The sequence below is a fragment of the Nothoprocta perdicaria genome, unplaced genomic scaffold (genome assembly GCF_003342845.1).
Source record: "Nothoprocta perdicaria isolate Ctin4 unplaced genomic scaffold, notPer1 scaffold_127, whole genome shotgun sequence".
NCBI lineage: Eukaryota > Metazoa > Chordata > Aves > Tinamiformes > Tinamidae > Nothoprocta > Nothoprocta perdicaria.
Window position 1 is genome coordinate 249190 of NW_020454394.1, and position 16658 is coordinate 265847.

General features: G+C 35.2%; 1 protein-coding gene across 1 annotated transcript in view; it reads left to right on the top strand.

Moving 5' to 3' along the window:
• Nucleotides 1–7582: 7582 nt before the first annotated feature.
• The window catches only part of CELF2 (CUGBP Elav-like family member 2), a 380720-nt gene continuing 371644 nt past the window's right edge, over nt 7583–16658 (top strand). Inside the window, exon 1 of the mRNA XM_026033322.1 lies at nt 7583–7606. The gene's annotated coding sequence lies outside the window, so the exon portion shown is untranslated. The remainder of the gene's footprint in view (nt 7607–16658) is intronic.

The following is a 16658-nucleotide window of genomic DNA, read 5'->3' on the forward strand; positions in this document are numbered from 1 at the left end:
TTCATATGTGATTTCTGCTTTTCAAAAGTAACAGAGTAGGCACAAGGGCAGCCTCAAAGAGATCACAGAAATCTACCTTCTATTGAAGCAATACCAAAGAACTTCAAATTTTGAGGAATACTGTGGTACACCAGTAGCAAAATCTAAGTGAAAGAAAGGGAGGAGACTTTTAGCATTTTCAATGTGCCATGAAAATGCAAATATAAGTCATTCTACCACAATCTGGCTCATTCCCTCCTCCAGAGTTTAACCTTCACAATATTACTGGTGAATCTACTGCTGTTATTGATGAAGTTAATGGTTCTGGTGTTATTAGTTAATCAGTAGAGGTTTCTGTTTTCAGGTATCCTAGCATTCATTCTCACAGTTGATTATACCCAGTAGTATTATTATGGTTGGTAGTCATCAGTGTATGGCAATTATGAAAGAAAAATATTTCAGATGAAAGTGAGATGGAGATTGAGTGGGTTGTACAAGGTCATTGAAATGATTTTGAGAGTACATTACCAGTCCAATTCACACCTCAGTCCCAAAATGTATTCTTCTGCATAGCATATTTATCCCTTGAAGACACAAGACACAAATACCTGTTTTTCTTTGCTGGGGTTGTGGTGCTGTGGGAGTGTGCTAGTGTGCTGCTACCCTCTGCTGGAATATATATGGACCAAGTCATTTCTCCATGTCTCCAAGTCTCTTCTCCCATGCTCTGTTGCAATGAGCAGACTGAATTTTCTCACGCCGACTCATATGTCATAGGAAAAAAATAAAGAATGTGGAAGGACATCACACTTTGAAAGAATGAAAATGTTGAGTTTTCACATCTTTCTGTATTAAGTTTTATTCCAAAATCAATATGGACTATGTACAAAAAACTCCATTGTACCTCCTCCATAGAATCATAGAATCATAGAATGCTTAMGGTTGGAAGGGACCTCAGAGGTCATCTAGTCCAAACSCCCTGCTCACGCAGGGTCACCTAGAGCACGTGGCTCTAGGTTTCCTCCAGAGTAAGCAATCACAAGGAGGTCAGGAATGTGAACCTCTGGGAGTTCTTCAGCRGCTCCAAACTTCTTAAGCATGATGAGAGGACTTAAAAAAGATTCAGACAAATTTTTGTAGCATTTCTGAACCCTACTAGAGAATAGTTAAGAGCAGAAAGGGATAGTAGCCCAAGTACTGTCTTTTTTTATATAAACGAACCAGATTTTACTTGACATTATTTGGTTTATAAACCAGAATTTTCCTTTTTTATATAAACTGAATCAAAAAAGAAAAAAAGTCTTCTAGGTTAAAGGAGACAGATGACATGATGAGATGGATACCAATGCATTATTTAAAGATGCTTAAGTGATCAAGATCTTTGCCTGTATGCTTCTTCTGAGGAGATACAATAAGGTTCACATTTTCAATAGCAACAGACATGCACCTTTGTTTCTATTGGCCCCATYGGAGATGGCTTAAGATGGAGTGTTTCCTCACTTAAAAGATGCTTAGTTGTCTCTGAGTATCAGACTCCTCCAAATTACCTAGGACCAAGGGGTTCAGAACTTGGACTTGTTTTTCCATCATCACTAATGCACAGACTGACTTCAGTTTCTATAAAAAATCTGAGCTATTAAGATCAACTTCTGACCATATGGGATTTCCAAGAAGGTCTCAGTGAAGGAATATTCCATCATGTTAATTGATTACTGCAATATGTTGCACAAGAAGAAAGGAAGGAAAAAGAATGTTATAAAGATGTTCCAGCAGGTCTTGTCTTTGAGTAATGCCGATAAGTGAGAATTTAATGCCTAAGAATTTACTGCTTTTATTCACACTTGGCTCTTACTTAAGAATCTGCTTCAGATTCTCAAAGCAAATGGCAGACAAAACCTTGAAAGTATTTGAGATAGGTTCTTTATAAAACAAAGTTAACAATTCATGGATTATCTAGGAAAAGTAGTTCTTTTCAGCTAACACAGCTTTTCAGCTATCCACAGATTGTTTTAAATAATAGCTCCACAGACAGATACCATCTAGATGATTAACCTGTGAATGACCATCAGCATTTTTTCATTAATAATATTTGATGACTTAGGTTTACGTGAAGTAAGCAAAAATAGAGGACATAAGTTTGGTGATTAGATATTCATTCCAATTCCATCCTTATCCGGGCTGCCTTCATTAATATTTCCATTGTAAAATGTCTTCATTCTCTGACTTTTAGAAGTATTAAGCTAAAAACAAAATGGAGGCAACTATGGTGTCAACAAGGGGAAAACATGACACTTTAGGAGGAAAAAGTAGCACAAGGCGAAAGATAAGTTCAAGATTATGCTCAGTATTTCATCTTCACTCATAATTAGGAATTTAAAATCAATTCAAATTGCAAACATGAAAGGGGATTCAATAAAATCATGGTGCCTGGACATATGAGCCATCTGCACCATATACTGAGGCTTAACTGAATTACTGTGGTCAAAGCACATCATTAAAGGGAGTCAGGAGGGGGACATGGGAGGAGAGGGAAGAGGMATATCCTCTAAAACCTCCATAAATCTAACCTCCCTCCTTCCTATTGCCATCATTAGATTCCTACTCTGCCACTGAATAGTCTCAGGAAGGGCTTTAGCATTTGACAAATGAAGGCAATTTGAGGATTTTATACTTGTGGATACATTGTAGGAYGTACTGTGTGACTTAAAAGCATTTTTCTTGTAAATCAAATATTACTTTGGAAAATAACAATACTGGCAAATGAAACCAGTGAGGTGCCACTCAGGACTACAGTCCTGCTTTAATCATGTTGCTCTTTAAGAATTTAAAGCTTTTAATCATGCTAGGCTGCCACATTTTGGGTTAAAATTCATGGGAATTTACAGATATTATTTTGGCCACTGGAGAGCTCACTTACTAAAARGGACTCTATTGAAATCACAGTAATTTTTGCATTATTATTTTTTGAATGGAGCACAATGACTGCAAAGTTCAAACCTACCTGGGCTCATACATGACTAAGTGAATGAAAAATAGGTTTAATTTGCAATGATTTGGCCTCTTTTATTCTTCTATATTTTGTCTCTGTGAGGCACATTAGCATTCAGAGTAAAAACAACATACTTTGAGTGTTTAATATCTTTTTAGCAATAGCCTATGTTGGCTTCTATATTAGCAACCTAGCCTTAAACTAATAACTAAAGAAATGAAGCCTTACAAATAAGTTACTTTCAGTATCTGGTCAAGGTGAAAGCCAGTAGACTTGGTCTTATGAGAAGGTACAGGGGCAACAATTAACTTTTTCTGGTTTCATTCAGTAAGGCCTTTTTATGTTTCAAAATGAAATATCAAACAACCACTTACAATGTTGCAGTCCAAAATACAGGAACAAAACCTCTAGAAACTGTTCTTGTTTTGTTTTCTTCCTGAATTTAAGAATAAATCTAGGAGCTGAGAGCAACTATCAAGGGTCGTTGGTGTCTTCTCCATGCATGTAAATGTATAGCATTGAAAAGTTTCTGAAACCCATAAGGATAGATAATGTACATCAATGTGTCTGTATATAGCATGTTGTTATAGATACATAAGCAAGCTAGCTTATTAAATTATACCTCTAGTTGCTAATGCATATAAACACTGAAAAGATTTGCTAGTTTTATGAGCATGTAAGTTTGATTTTACAAAATATATTGCATGAAAATCTAAGCCTTTTGAATATTCCTTCAGCAGTGAAATTCTTCCTGTTGACAAATCCTTTAAACACCTTATGCAAGCATCAGTTTATGTAAATCAGATTTTAAAATGCGTCGTGTGAGAACACATACATTAGATGCAAATCCACCAGACTGCCAGGGATAAACGCATGTTGCAGAGTCATGGGAAGATCATTTTTAAAAGTCAGTCTTTCTGAAATGAAGAGTCATTTCTTTATAAAACTATTTTCCAAACAGATTTATTCCTGAGTATGAAGTTTTTAGCGCATCTTAGTTTGTGTTTCTGAATTTGTGACTGTCAGCCAGATATATGAAATGCCATCTATTTTTTAGACATTTAAACTAACCTATTCATGGATATGCATGGCTTGTACACCTACTTCCATACACTGATCTTAATGAGATTTTGCTCTCCAGCATTCTAGTTATGGGCAAAACAATCCAGTTTTGTGACTCCAGTGTGTRTGCTTTGAATGTGAAATAGATTTGTGCATTTCTACCTCTCATGTTTGCATCTGGGTGATAATTCATATTACGCATAGAGAAATCCAGTTATAAATTCATAGCAAAAACACTTTAATCTGTCTTAATTTTCTTGATCTCATGTATTTCAGTTGTGTTTTGAACACAGATAGCTTACTGAAGTCTGGGTCTAGGAATCTGTTTTCTGGAAATCATCTTTATGACTTTTAGCAGCAATATTGTCCAAAACAACCTCCAGTTATTATGCTGCATTGTGTGCATAAACCATTTCTATGGCAAGCACAATGCCAAACATCACAACAGATTTTACTTTTCTCTCGCAGTTAACTGAATTTTAACAGAATTAACTGAAATTGTTAATTAACCAAATTCAGTTAATTAAGTAAAGTTTATCACCATAATCCCAGTAGTGTAACCTTCAACTACTGTTAATTATTAACATTATGAAGTTACTTTTATATAGCTTAAAAACTTGTCTTTCTCTAAAAAAACTTCTGGGTAGAGGCTGCTGGAATGCTTGCATGACTGCAAGTACCTGACTTACTTCACTCAATTGATTTACCTCTTGCCAGCTTATCCATGTTTTCTGACCTTGTGCATGCTCCACTCTTATTTTCATGTGTTAAAAAAAAATAAAAATAGAGAGAGAAAGAAAACGATCTTAAATCACCAATCATCTTCAGGTTGATTTAACACATTTTAGTTTGCATTTACAAGAAGTGAGGAAAATACAGGAGTTATATTATTGCCAGGAAGTTTGCCAGAGAACTCAGTTGTTTGCCACATGTGGACACAGGACTAAGTGGCAAGATTTTTCAGTACAAGAAAGATTGGAAAGATTGTGCTGAGAACACACACACTAGAAGCCGTAAGACTGAGAAGACTTAACCCAGGACCCAAGATATTAGCTTATCTTACACATTCATTCAGAATTGTAAATACTGAGCACAGAGCACATGCTTTACAAAGTTAAGTCAAATTACAACGGTTTAAATAATTCTGAAACTTCAGAATCATACACAGAATGCTTAGTGTAAGTCACATATTGTATTCATTCTATGCGAAGAAAAGTCTCCATTCAAGAAAAGAAAATACATTTTTGAGTGTATTAGGCAGGCAGGTCAATTTGCAATTGAGTTGTTGTTCAGGGTAAATTCAGAACCCTGAATCAGTAGGCTTTATATATATTTTTATATATATTATATATATATTATATGTATATATTTAAATTTACATTTTTACATATAACTTATATTCTCATCTGATTTCTAATGTGAGATGGTCAAAGACTAGGATTCCCCCAAGGGGGCACATTTGGTTTGTGGGTTTTTATTTAATTCAGCTTAACCTCCATATGTTATCTCGGTACTCGAGAACCCCACTTCTCCATAAGCAAGCAGTGAGGAAGATGGATCTTGCATTGGGTGACAGGACACATCTGACAGAAATGACCTGGATGGGAAAGGTCAGAAATGAATATGCATGAAATAAATAGTCTGTTGGAGAAGAAAAATGACTTTTGGAGGTTCATTGCTTGCCTAATTAGTAAAGTATCAACTCATACTTCACACTGAGGTAGTTTATCACTTTACTTCTTAGTAGCTTATGTGGACTAAGAATTGTCTTCATTCTTAAGAGATACTTATCTACTTCCTAAACACCTCTTGTAATTGGTAGGTGTTTCATACATAAAAGGTCTTTTGACCAAATGCAAAGGGAACTGACAGAAGATGAAACATAGGTAGGTAGGTGGTTAACTTGACAGGATTACACTTGTTATGAGGTTTTGATCCTAGATACAAATCATACTATGAGCATCAAAGGGAATAAGATACTTCAAAATTTTAATGTGGACATATTTGATTCCATTTTGTGAGCCTTTTAAGATGTAATAGTATGTATCCAGACAAAGAGAATTTTAAACCAATCTATGATGCATGAGATACTATTGAAAACTACCTATTCAGTATTTTAGCTCAACTCTTGTGTTTCAAATAACTCTAAAACTACTTTCACTGCTTATATGGCATTTTACTTCCAGATTCCAGCTCAAATGGAAACATTAGAATCAAACATGGTAGCTATTTCTGCTCTCCAAAGAAAGATAGAATGTTAGAAATCTCATGAGAAAATACTTGGCATCTTCATCCTTGTTTTTATCATTTTCAGGTTGGTTCACTCTATTGCAAATAGATAAACTCCAAACCTTTATGTGACTGGTCAATTGACCCCATCGCCTCCCTGGGATTTCCTATCACTCACATTTAGCTGAAGACCTTCACTGAATGTATATCAAAGTAGGACTGTGCTTCCTAARATATTCTGAAGGAATTAAAAAGCTAGTGCTTATAACTGGGGCAGCCTGAGAATCTGCACAGCTCTACCAAATTTCTTTCTCACCTGCTATGAATTTGGAATGTGGGTAAAATACCAAGTTAAGAAAAGAAAGTACTCTCTTTTAAATAATTTGTATTGACTGGACATCAATGATCTTCTAGGTCACTCCTATCCCACTGCTTTTTAGGTTTCACATTATGTATGTTCACTGTAGGGAAAGTATGGTCCTCCCCATTGAGTACATCAAAAAGTCTCTCACCACATAGCCTATACAGGTGGCTAGGGCCTGGATTATTGTTATGGTCCATGGGAGCTGCCTATACACTACTGCCTATAAGAAATAAAATTCAGCCTTGTCATTTTATATTGCCCTTTTGAGTGCAGTAGTATTGGTGGCATGTTAACCTTTTACTTCCTAAATTAGAGACATTGAATGAGCATTAAATGCCACTCAGAGTCTGCTTAATGTTGTCATCTTGCTCGTGTATTGGCAAGAAAATATCCTGGTTGAATTTATTGAGAGGATCTGCATGTTCAGCTGTACATATGCTTTGGTGATATGATCATGGCACTGCTAATAACTTTTGTCCTGACTATTTTTTTTAATGCTCATTTTAGCATGTCATGCACGAGCTTCCTCTTACTGACACACTTATATGTATAAATTGGCATTTAACTCCCATCTTTACCAAGTCAAGTGCTCTTTTGCTTTCAGCTCTATTCTAAGCCAATATTGTCTTCTGTGATTGCCTTTGTCATCCTCCCCACACTAAATTTCAGGATAGTCGCTGAATAAACTGAACTATAAACAACCTGTTTGACACCCAGATTAGAACAGGAGCATTTTAATCCCAAATTGTTATCACTTTAGACCCCCAAACATGTAATTTAAGGATCAAAGCCTGGACTTTTATCATAACAGCAATTCAGAGAGAGGATAACATGAATGGTTTTCAGGTACATAAAATGAATCTGAATCAATGTAAATCTATAACCATTTCTCTCACATTGCTTAATGTATTTAATTTTTTTTTGCTCTTTTCTTTTTTAGGTCTACAGATAGGAAGACCTCAAGGCACTAGCTCGCAGAAGAGGTAAGAGACAAGGTTTTAGAATTTAGAATCTGTTTTTCTGTAATATATTTAAGCTATCTGATCACGTTTMCAATTTCTACAATCTTCTTTGAAAATATTTTGCACAGTTATTCAATGATGCATTTTATTTTCTTTTAGGCAAGTCTAATAGTTTACTTTCAGTTATTTCTCRTCTGCTTAGTACATATTTTTTTTGTACTAGTTAAAGAAACAAGATTATCAATAAAAAAATAGCTAATTAACAAAAATCTGAAATGGAATAATGAACTCTCAAACTTTAGTTTAATTATACTTTTTCAATTAAAAATTTAATTATTATTTACAATGCCAGAATTTAAATGACAGCTAATATAAATATTTACTTGACCATCATTTAGTAAATACATAAATCTTTTCTTCTTTTTTCTTAGATATTCAGCTCTTTTCAGCTGAATTACAAGGACTAGGTAAATTACAATGATAAATGATTATTTCCAGTTTCATATTCTATTTTTAGCCTTTTCATTCATTATGCTTTTTAATTTACTCTGGGTTTGTTGGTTTTCATACTTGCATGTATTTTTTAAGAAATAATTTATTGTGATTCATATTTCTTTCTTTTTGACATTATAATCCAATTACTTTCTCAATACACAAGAATTCCTTCTTTTCATGTATAATGAACTACCAGCAAAAGTGTTTTCTGATTAGACAAGCTAATTTTGAAAGGACAGATGGAATCAAGCAATGAACTGGATAAAAATAATAATGGAACATACCTTGTTAGATAACAAATGGAACAGACTTGAGCGACAATTAATGTGGGAGATACTTAATGCTGGAACATATTAAACATGCTTTGTCTTATTTATTTGCTGCTATAAATCATTGTTAATTTCCTTAAATAATGTACTTGAAGCCATCTAGCTAAGAGCAGCGTGTTTCAGTAAATACATACCATTACAAGTCATTTTGCACTCTGATGTTTCACAGTATAGAAGGGTGCATTAGACTGTTAACCCTTGCAAACTGCAGCCCAAATTYATGCCAATTAACTTCACACTTTTTTGAGTGCCTGAGATAGCAGCATGACTGCCTCAGGCTCCTGATAGAGGAGCAAGTCCAGTTCTCTCCACTTGGACATTCAGCCTCCAACTGACAAAACGTCACGGCTAAACATTATTGGTAGTTTTCTGTTGAAAATCCAGATGGGTTCTTGAGCGTGTGCTTTCTTTTGAGGAATCATAAATGAAAATAACACGCCAATCTCACCTGCAATCCAACAGGGATCYAGARATGTATCTCCACCTTTTTGCTTTCCATTTAGACTGGTTCAGGATTTTCAGATAAAATACTTGGTTTCAAGATTTAGGCTTCTGTTATAGGTTGTTAGTAATGGTAGCACAGGACAAGATGAACTCCAGGAAAATCTGTCCAGCTTCTATAGCCTGTGAATAACTCCTTGAACATATACATACATAAACGTGTGTGTGCGCACATTAAAAAAATATWTGTTTTTGAATACCAAGAAATCAAATTCTGCATATTATTTTTCCTTTTTTCTTTTTTTTTTTGTTCCAATTATACCTTCATAACTTATTTACCAAGCATGTTACTTCTAGAAAGGTATATACACATTCTCCCCTCTTGTGGAAAATTCACAGATATATATTGCTGGAGACTTGCAAAGGTTAAATAAATATCTTTTCTACAGAATGTTTTCAAGGCAAGGAAATTATGATTTGTAAATTTTTCTCTTCATAAAGTGATAGTTTATACTTTCTGCTTATGTAATAGATACTCTTCTCCTAATATCTTTACAGAAATGAGCGTTCATATATGTATTTCTAAAGAAAGAAACAATCTCACATTTAAAATAACCCTAATCTATCATAATGATTTCCAGCCTCATGGAAATGACCTTGCAAAGCCTGACTAGCTTGGGTAATCAAAGTGTTGACTCTGTCRGGTTAAATACTCTCAAAAGTGTGTGGAATATAATCAAAATGATATTTCAAGATCTTTGTTACAGGTACATGGTACTGTTTAAATTTTATTCAGCAGTTAAGCAATGGGCAATTTAGCCAGGGATGATAACATGTAGTTACGTATCTTTGTATTGTGTGTTTATTGTTTTTCATTTTATCTGAAGCAAGAGAAATTTTACATAAGGCCTACTTGTCTTACCTTTACGATATAGAAACATCTTTATCTTTCCCTAGAAATAATACTTCCTAGGCAATTTTCAATCCTCTGCTTTCGAACAGTAGAAAAGTACTATTTGCAACTGTTAAGTCAGAGTTTGACATAATTCTCTAATGCTATATTGTATGATTGCATTTAGTATCAAACAGCAAAATTTACTGCTGTGAAAGATTCAGTTATAATACTATTTCTTCCTAAACTACCAAGGTACTGGAAGGTCACTGAAGCAAGCACATGATGCACGGCAGTTTAAAGGAATTGGAGAAGGTTATAGGGACTGAAGGCATATTTCCTCAGCATAGCTATGAAGCCTGAAGGAAATCCTTTTTTCCTCTGGAAACTTGAGGGCCCAAGAGATGAACTTTTTCGTACAATTTTGGGAAGAAAAGACAGCAAGGATCTGGTCCAAGAGAGCTGCTTTGGGCGCAGATACATGGTATAGTTAAGGATACTGTCCACAGTATTATCTGCAGTTCTCATCCAACATTTCCTGCCAAAATCACTCCATCTTCCCCTTTCTGTGGCTATACCTCACCAACAGAATCATGCAATTTCCTCTTTGTCTCATTATATGTGAAGATCTCAGTGTCACATGGGAAAAGAACGCTATAAAAAAACTTCTTGCATTTTAAGCTACTACAAAACAAAACAAAACAAAACAAAACAAAACAAAACAAAACAAAACAAACAAAAAACACACCAAAGCTATCGTACTAGCTTTGATCTGAATGCATATTTTGATGTGGACCAAGTTATGTATAGGCCAGGCTTTCATTCTGCCACAAAATATTAGATTTAAGACACAGGTGCATTGTCCTTTAAGTATCATTTGACTTAGGACATGAATAACAAAGATGATGGAAACATTAGAGATAAACCTGGTGCAGAGTGCTTGCACAGGTTGAATCCCTCACCCAAGTCCAGAAAGGGCAGGAAACACAGACATAAGAAAGCAAATACTATCCTGAGGAAAAAGAAGTACTGGAGGTCTCATTATAGGAGGTGGCTATGATTTCAATCACCCATTAAATCAGACCTCCTCTAGCACAAACCTGTGATGGAGCACGTGGATCAGGGCAGTCTCTTGGGGGTGATGGTGGAGGATCTAGCCAGGAACGCATGGCCAATGTCAAAACTTCATGTGTTTCTTTAGAAAGTTCAGCAAAATCAACACATTGCACAGTAGAATGTTTCTGCACTGGTGAATCAGCATTTTCCCTAAGAAGGCAGTATTCTCTTGGACAGTTTTGACCAGCTTTTATTTCCAGCATCACGAGACCTAGCGCTAGTCCTCTCTGTCATATCCACTCTAGTCTTTTATGCAGGGATTGTCATCTTTAGTTAGATTTGTACATTGCCTGCAACAATGGCTGGAGGCCTTAGATTGCAACACAAATAAGCATAGAAATCAAAGGAGACCTAAGGTGTTTTCATTTTCATGCCTTTCTAATTGATGGCCCCACCACTAATGCCGCTGCAAATTGATCCTGTCACACCACAGATCAGCTTGGAATGAGCAAACTGTATGCAACGCTCCAAATTATTTTTGGTGTAGAAGGGTACCACAGTGAAACCTCAGGTTGCCGAATGTAAAATAGCTTGTACTCAAGCAAAGCATAAGAGCAAGCAGTGACACTGCTCCTCTCTTTCATGGTGAAGCTGATTTAAATTTACATTCGGTTCACTTTTTAATTTATTTCTCTCTCTAATTTCCTCTTTTCATATAGGGGAAATTATGATCTTATGAAGCTGACATTAAATGATCAAACAATATTGAACAACCTAATGAAAATCTTAAGCAAAAGTCACTGTGAATTAGGTGTTTGCTATACTGACAACACAAGCCTTTGTAAACCTGATATTGTTCTTATGTAAACTCATGAATGGAGACTTTCTCAAATAAATTACTTAATAACATCAGAGAGTCATTGGCTGTGTAAATATATCCCAGGGGCGCATACTAAGATTCTTGAATTTAAATGTTCAAGAGAACTTCATATTTGTCACCTTTACTAATGAGTTTTTCCTTATGAAATCATTATTAGCATGAAAAAGTTAAATTTTGTATCTAATTTCTTGARTTAATGCCTTTTAAAGACCCTAAGGATTTGAAAATTCTTTCATTGGAATGCATCATTTACATAATTTTCATAGCCCCAACCCTTTCCTCTCAACTATGAATGCACATTGTGATTTTTTATGCATTTAGGCACAACTTCTATTTTTCTCTACACAAAAACAGTTAACAGAAAAATATCAGGTAATAAACATTTTTAATCTTTAATGTTGCATTAAGAGTGAAAGGTCATATTTTAGGTCTTGGCAACAGCTCTGTCTGCTGAATGATGCCCTTCTGGTCTTTCAGTATGAAGATATTTGATTTGAAAAGGAAAAAGAATTGAGTTACTGAGATCAGCTGAGCTKTCCATCATTTCCTACTTCAGATACTTGCAAGTGCAGAGCAGCACGGCCAGATTTTTAAATAGACTAGGCAGTATTTTCTCATACTCTCCATTCTCATAGCTCAGTGCATGAACTATGAATAGTTTGGATTTTTCGTATATTTCCTTCTGGTCTTAGGTAATATAGCTTGTTAGATAGGAATTCTTTTGCTTCTATAAGATCAGACTTTGCTAGCAATGCAAGACACATCTTTTGATCTTTTGACACGTCTGTCTCAACTTTGACGTCTTTTATGACTACTATTACTAATAGCCATCTCTATTGCTACAGATCTTTGCAAACTTAGGGTGGCAATGCAGCAGGCATCAAACAAGGAGAAAAATCATTTGAGGTTGATTAATTAGCCCATACTTTCATATCTAGTCCCATTTCAGGAACCACAATTTTTATGTGAAATACTCCTGGTATATAGGCATATATGTTACCGAATGTATGGTAGTCCCAAGGCAAATTTCTGCACTGGCAACCAAATGCCAGGCCCTATTGTCACTCTCATAGCCTTAGGCATCAGTATTTTATTTAGATAACAAATTAAGGTGTTTTATCTGAAGTGTCATGTCCTCATATAATAAAAGAGTTAGCAGTGCTTTCTTACACAAAACTTTGGAGGTATTTATCCTATCACAGTTAAAAGTGGAAGGGCAGCATTATGAAATTTAAGTCAAACACAGATTAGCTGATGCTGTTAAATACAATGTAATATGATGATTTTTTTTTTTTTTTTTTTTTAAGAAAATCTATTGGGCTGCTGATTTCCTACAGTTCTGTGAAAGTTCCTGTACACTTCTGTTTTCCTGCGGAAAGAAAATCACATCTCAGCATATTTTCTCTATATTTACAACACATCTAGAAAGAGCATCTAGGTGCATGAGCTAGGCTCCTGTTGCTCCAACAGAAGCCTCAGATGTGTTGCTACATAATCATACTGATGCTCTTCCAACTCCGGAGTGGAGAGTTTTGGGGATGGAGAAGATGAACAATCTCAAAAGTCCAGTTAGAACTGAAATTCAGATGTTACCATTTTCACTGATCTATGCTTAGGGTAGCAAACAGTTTAAATCAAATACAGAAATGGAATGAACTCAAAAGGAAACAAGCATTTTGTCTTCTCACCACTAGCAAATTTCCTGGTAACCCTTTCCAGCTATTTCCTCTGTTTAATATCAAGCAGCAGATCCAATGTGGGTGATAACTGCCTACAGTTTTAAATTTCCTACAAACCATGTTAGCTGCTTAATGATATGTGAAAGAGTAGGGATTAGCCATTTGGATGGTCTGGCACCTCATTGCAATCAAATTTGCTGATGACTTCCAGCGCGCATTCAAATGTGGTTGGACATCTGATTAGGCTCACTACCAGCCTTGCTTTTTCACTAGCCCAATCACTGCCCAGATGCTCGTAGAAWCCTACATTACCATACCGCCAACATATTTTCCAGATTTAAATGTGTTGCCATTATTGATCCAAATATGCACTAGGCCACTGGAAAACTTTATTAAGGATTGCTCTGCTATGCMTGAATGCTAAAATTCGACTAAATTGCTATGTTGCAAACACTGATTTATGAAGACCTGGGCTATTAAATGAACCCAGATGTTTTTTCCTTGCTTTTGCATTGTTTCTTCTAGCAGCCAAAAATCCAGACCAGCCATTAGAAAAGGCTCCTATTGATATCTGCAAGTTTGAGACGCAGCCTTGGGAAAACCTGCACTTGACATTTATCTGCCTGCTACAATTCTGGCCACTGTTCTCCCTCCGTTCAGTTTTGCTCCTCAGATGTTAACTGTTTGGTTTTGATTTGCAGTATCTCTTAGTAACCCAGGCACTCTCATTCCTGTGACAGTAGGCACAAAATTGAAAAAAAAAAAAAAAAAAAAAAAAAAGCATTCATAAAACTTGAATTAAAACATGTAACTCAAATCTTCATGTCACAGCAGTGCTTGACTGTTTATAAATAAAAGAGTATCTGCACTGGGTTTAGGTCATTATTAAAATACATTGTTGCCCTGTAGCCAAAGCTATGAGAAGTATGACTAACAGTACCAGGACAACGGGAACTGCACATTCTCATCTGTTTATCTACTCTAGTTTGAACTACACAAGGATACATTTTATTCCATGATTGGTAGGGTATTAATTTTAGGTGTGTGGACCTAAGCATCAAGAGATCTTTAAGGCAGGTTAAGCTCATATTTCACTGAATCAGTCTTCTATTTTCAGCTTTTATATATATATGTGTGTGTTTTTGTGTTAGATACAAAATTGGAAAAATCTCCCTAACTAAAAGTTCTCTAATGTAGTTTTCTCTTTTGCACACCAGTATCTTGTGATTTTATTACTAAGAAATAATTCTCAACACAAAACTATGTCCTAATTTGTAAAACAGTGCTCATGAATAGACTACCATTTTGTTTTTTCTATGTTCTGCTTTCTATGTTATGCCCACCCTGTAAACTTTTTCATGTTGTTTATTGTCACAATCATTGTTTGTGTTGCATGGTGTCCTTTCCTGTGCTATCGCAAAAAGAGGAGATAAACAACCAATAAAGGTTCTTTTTATCCCATTGCATCCTTACATCTTGATAGTATGCAAGTTGATGCTGTGTTTTTCTTGTGAGTTTGAGTATATTTAGCAGGTGCTTGGTGTGTAGAATATTCTTTAATAAAAGTGTAAGAATTTTAAACTATTTAACTTGATAATTTTTAAGGAGATAAGATTTTTAAGAACTGACTTGATTAGAGTTTAATAATTGCAAAAGGAAGAATTGTGATGGCTTCTTAATTTATCAGGAAAAGTTACAAGAAGTTCATGTCATGGAAGACAGAGCTTGATACAAATACTACCACACTTCAATTGCGCTCTGAAGATAATTACTTCTCTCTTTAACCACAAAAGGAATCTCTAGAAACTAGTTAAGGTTTAGATACTGACTCTGTAGATGTCTAAAATCCTACCTTCCAAGTTTTTATCTAAAGTTTCCCATGTAAATTTTCTTAGTCTGCTCAGATTAACAAGGGGTGAACAGAAGGAGATGCAACTCAGTAACTTTGCAGAAGACATTTAACAATAGCAGTAATGTTTATTGCATTGCATGGATCACATATTTGCCAACTTAATAGTTAATGGAGCAGAAAAGCTTGATATGATAGTAAAAACAAAAATAAATAAATACACTGCACAGAACATTTCTCCTAAATGAATCTTTCAATTATGCAGGCAATGCTTTAGAGTGGACACATAATATTATCTTACATTTTAAGTAACTGAATTCTAGGAAGCTACACCTCATCTCTGTGGCTGAAAATGTGCTCCTGGCATTCATATCCTGAGGAACTCCTGGCCTCCAGTTTTGGATAGAACAGCAAATATATAAGGAAAAAGAGCAAAGATACAATCCATAAGGTCATACAGCTTCTTTTCATTATAAGAGGATATGTTTTGAAAGCCAGCAAAGGATTTGGAAGAGAATGTCAAAGCTTTCAAGGCGAAGGTTTCTTTTTCAATAGGGAGCTGGAGTTGGGGAACATGAAGGTACTGAAAACTGTCAGATTTAGAACCACAGGCATTGCTACTCTCACAATACAATCAAAAAAATCAAGAGATGTTAAAGAATGAACACAGAAATATAAGCAAGTAGTATAATCAATCTTATAACTCATTGTCTTTTAGAAGGAAAGAGGTTAGGGCAAGTGGTATCAATCTCAAATTCCTCCAGACTATCATCAAAGGAAAAACAGGATCTCATACACATTCTTAGTCTAAACTAAAGATTTGTTCCTGTTTTAGACTTACGTCAAAAAATGCACAATCTGCTTTTTTCCAAATGTCAACTCGCTTGAAAGAGTCCAAGTGAGAGCGGTGTCAGATGTATGATGAATATTGGGATCAATACCTGAATGTCAATAGAGCAGAGTTCCTTCCTTTTGTAGTTACAATTGCATCAACTACTCATTTTATTGTAACTTTAAGATACTTCACTACTGATGTCATGACAACTAGTGAATTGCACTTCAGTTCTGTAATTCTAATTGGGTTAGTAAGTGTAGGTAGCTTTGGATTTTAGCCTTCAGATGGTTGCAGAGCAAATACTTCCTAGGGCTTCGCTCTACAGAGCAAGCAAAACACAAAATACAGCTGTGAGTGTGTCTCTAGGTCTAACTGTTTGTCAAAAATATCTTTTGAACTTCTCAGATTCATACACCTTCACTCTAAAAAACACCACCATATAGCAGCTCCTGGCAGTGTTAAAGCACCTGCTAATAAGGACACCCAGAACTGTAAATTTGCTAGAATTTTATAATGTAACTATTTGCATTTTAATTCCATTAATCTGAGATGAAGTTTCACACTGATCATATAAGATTGCATATGTACTCAAAACAGAAACAGAAAATGGATTATTT